The 4,462-nt window shown below is 38.3% G+C and overlaps 1 pseudogene; it reads right to left on the bottom strand.

Moving 5' to 3' along the window:
* Positions 1-652: 652 nt before the first annotated feature.
* On the bottom strand, positions 653-2,874 carry LOC149563418 (aluminum-activated malate transporter 14-like; annotated as a pseudogene).
* Positions 2,875-4,462: the final 1,588 nt, after the last annotated feature.

Genomic DNA, 4,462 nt, shown 5'->3' with positions numbered 1-4,462 from the left:
AATTAACATATATTTGATATTTGGAACATAAGAGGTACTGGTCCCAAAGAGGTAATATCAAGAGTTATAGAGATGTAGATATAGATAGCGGAAACAAATAAAGAATAATCATGATATGAAAGTATGTGATGAGATTATAATTATAATAATAAATAAGAATAGAAGGTATTATAGATTGATATTAGTAAATTAGAAAGAAGTGAATTAAAAATGTTATTTGACATAGAAGAGTAGGGATTGATGAAGGAAAAATCAGCTCCAACAAGATTGGAAGTAGGTGTAACAACTAGAGTCTTTAAAAAATTAACAAAAATTTACCAATGTCATAATAGTGTATATTGTTTTTAAATTGATTATTTGGTATAATTATAATATTATTCAATTAGACATGCATAGTGAAGTTAAGATATGTGCTCCTCTCAAAAAGATTGGGATTAGGAGTAGCTCATGGTGTCAGCAAGATGATATGACAATTGTGAGAGAGACAAAAATGAGACTAGTGTAAATCATTAATACATAAAATTTAATAATGCAACCATAGCAATATAATAGTGGACGGATTTTGACTTTTTTTTTGGCAAGTTTAATTTTTCCCTTAGTGTGTGATGTTAAAAATTGACTTCTGTATTAGAGTGTGAATTGAAGGGGAAAATCAGTCGACATTGTTGATATGTACACATCTTTCTGGCGTTCTTGCAAGACTGGGTCTCTGAATATAACTACGGGGAGAAGCAGAACTAGTTATGATTAAAGCCTCTTGATCTGACGTCGAAGGATTGTGAGGCTTGAATTTCGCCATTGCCGCGAGCTCTTCCATGGCGTGTACCACATGCTCAGGCCTCGCTACGATCTCCACCACCAACCACGCAAACGTAGCCAATGGAAGTGCTTCTCCAAATTCAACACCGTGTCTCAGCATTAACCTCTTCTCGTCACTACTTTCTCCATGCCATGATCTTCTTCTCGTCGCCCACCTTACCTCCTCTTCTCTATTTTCATTCTCAAGTACGATTTTCTGACTAGGCGTTCTTCTTGTTGAATGTAGTAAGAGCTTTGGTTGAGAATTCAAGGAAACTTGAAGATCCTCCAGTGCATGTTGAACTTCTTTCAATATTGGCTCGAAGTCGTATATTCTCATTTGTTCAATGCAGCTTGACAGCTCTGCCAGTAATTTGGCTGCTTTATGGGTGACGTTGGTGCATGGCTTCTTCAATAGTGAACGAAGGGAATGAGGGGTCTGAAACGTATGCAAAACAAAAATTCATCAGCTATAGTGCATGCATTGAAGATAATTTGTAAATTGAAGGTAATGATGCCAAATGAGGAAATGTATACGAATATACCTCAATTTCAGATCGAAGGCATCCGTGCAAGGCCACAATAGAATAAGCCAGATAACGAAGCTTCACTCCAATTTTCACATACTGCTTCCATGGATGCCGACATCGAAATCGACCATGCCTTGGCTCTCACCTCGCAAATGCCTCCTGCAATTAAAATGTACAATTAACATGTACAATCACTGCAATTTAACATTGTTTAATGTCAAAAGTTGTCATGGCTACCACTTGATTAGTTTCTTCTAATAACAATATATTTTTTCGGTTTACCAAAGAATCGTCGGTAGCCTTTGAGTCTAGCACAGACTTGTATCCTCTGTATATGGTATCTTCTGACTCATCTTCCACCTTCTCATCAGATCGGAATCCGCTGAAATATTCATCCACGCATCCTGGCATCAAATATATCATGCCGATTACATTAGTTGGATATTTTAACAAGTTAATCTACCGAACTGATAACAAGCCACACCAATCAAAGCGTACTAGCAGTTCATCTGTAACAGCCCATTGGGAAAAACACACGTTTTACGCTGAAGAAAACGTTACGTTTTTATCACAATCAAAACAAGGATTTTTAACCTCAATTGTTTTCGTTCGGTTTTCGTACCCTGCAGAGATTTCCCCAAGCCTTGTAACTTCCTGACAGTGGAATTGTGAAGATCCTGGCCAGCCCACGCGGGGAAGATGAGCAGACTTACAACCAAACAAACTCCACATCCGATGAGTATGGTGGCGAAGCGTTCGTATGCCATGCGTGATATATTCTCCACTCGATATCCAGAGACCGTTATCATGCTGAATGTGACCAGGAATATAAGCACTCCATAGTCAAATTTATTCTTGAGGGAAGGAGAGAAACGGGCGTACGTGGCAGCCGCTCCTGCAAAATGAGTGTAGTGGAGTACTAATTGAGATTTGGTGAATGCAACAAGGTGATTCCAAGAGAGCACAAAAACTCACCCACGATGAAGAGGGAAGATCCCACTACAAACGCCTTTCCTCGCACTACCTTCTCTGACACGTGGCAAACGAGGAAGGCAAGAAATGCAGCCACCGTGGTTCCAATTCCTCTGTTGAGGCCTTTCTTCATGGTAGCCCCTGCTCGAGCAGCAACAACAGCCATTCTAAATGTTAGTCGATTGGGGTGAAAAAGATGGTCGCGTTAGAAACAATCGAACAAGGGGTAAATTAAATTAAACTAACTCATACCCGCAGAGAATTCGAGAACGACAACGACAGTCATGACTACCCAAATTGCATGGTTACCAAATCCCACTCTGCGGAATAAGCGATCCCACAGAAATAACAGCGAAACCGATGACAATGCCAACCCAACTTTTATAGCATGCGTAATCCTTCTGGGATCCTCTCTTCCAACATCCATTATGTTTCTACACCACCCCATCACAACATTGCTTATATTTAACCAAATTTTTAATAGAAATCCCCCGTTTCGAGACTGATTGTAGCTAATTTCTTCATTAGACGTACTGATATTAATTCTGCATTCGCCGCTGCCAAGAGACGCCATGGTACACAAAATCGATTCGAACCGAAACCTCAGAAAGAGAGATGGATGACAATTCAATCAGATTTCAGATACAAGAGCTTAAATTTCAAGTAGAGGAGATCCAGCCAACCTGATTTATAATGTAATTTAATCTTTGTCTGAACAGTTACACAAGCGCTCAGAAAATCCAAAGAAGAACACCCTGGCTAAAATCTTGGAGCACCTTATAAATGAGCTCAATTGTAGTAAGGAAGCAGATCTTATAAATTCTGAGGATCAGGCAAACCGTTCATTTCTTCTTGCGGTTACCTTACAAGACGGAAGAGAGAAAACTCGGCTGCTCGAATGAATCAGCCTGTGCATTTCTTGTTTTACAAATGGCAGAGATAATACTTGTCACGGAGAGGGAGAGGGAGATGATTGAGTTACTTTATTTTCATAGAATGGAATTAATTTTTTTATGATTTATCAATTTATTTATTTTTATATGCAAATATATAGTATTATAAAATTTTAAAAGTATAAACAAAAGTTACTTTAGTCTTTAATCTAAATAACAGTTGAATATATTCTTAACAATCAAAGATAATAGAGTCCAACTTCATATGATTAATTTAGGCATTATATGATTTATTATGTCTAAGAAGGCGATCATCCCCTTAGCATCAAATATTATTATGCGGCTAAAGGAGTTGCATATTTGATGTTGCATTTATTTTGTATAAAACTAGCAGTCCGAAATGGGTGACTAGCCCAGTAGGAACAACCATAGTGCAGGAAACACTATCACCTAATAGACAACTCACTGACTAGGATCATAAAAAATACATTACTGCCGACTATCATAAAAAATAAGTACCTACAAGAGTTTATCAATCTACTATCAATACCATTATAGTCTATAGTGCGATACAAGTTACCAACAAGAACACTAATTAGGCTACCAGCATTAAAGTTCATATAAAAAGTTTCCGTATTAGCCATGCAAGTCCAAAGTTTAACCATCATAAAATATTAAAAAATTAACATTCAATGAGGCCAAGTCATCATTCTTTCTTCTCATCAGGGGGTTGGTTTCTCTTGCAGGATGTTCAACCTATCATCTGAGAGGAACCTATAGAGTCTCTTGGTGCTCTCCTCATCTTCCTCCACCTTACCTCTCATCTTCTCCTACTGAAGAAGCTAGAGAATAGCTACTACAGAATGCATAACCTTTATGGAAAAATCCACCTAAGTGGTGAACCTCATGTTCATATCAATTAGCAAGCTCTTTTTCTTTTTCATCTCAATCCACAAATTCTTCAATTCAGCTTCAACATGTTTGAAAGAAGTTTGATCCAAATTGGGGAGTGGGAGGGGGTCCTAAACAAAGGGGTGCATGGGAGGAGTAAAAGGGGTTGGGGTTTCGATAGGGGGTTTCTCAGAGAGAGGGGAAATAAGGGGGACTTCCTTAGGCCTCCTAAGAGGGGAAGTAGTAGTCATGGATGAGTTATCATTTATGCTCAGGTTATCATCCTTTCTCATGAGATCCACCATGCCAATACTAAGGGTAGACAAAAAATGGGTGTCTATATTTTGGGAGGCTTATATAGTATCCTGGAGTATATCC

The sequence above is a fragment of the Cupressus sempervirens genome, chromosome 4 (assembly GCF_028749045.1).
Source record: "Cupressus sempervirens isolate cs-2001-9-10 chromosome 4, ASM2874904v1, whole genome shotgun sequence".
NCBI classification, from domain to species: domain Eukaryota; kingdom Viridiplantae; phylum Streptophyta; class Pinopsida; order Cupressales; family Cupressaceae; genus Cupressus; species Cupressus sempervirens.
Note: the sequence above shows the minus strand (reverse complement) of the source record. Positions and strands in the feature narration are given on the sequence as shown.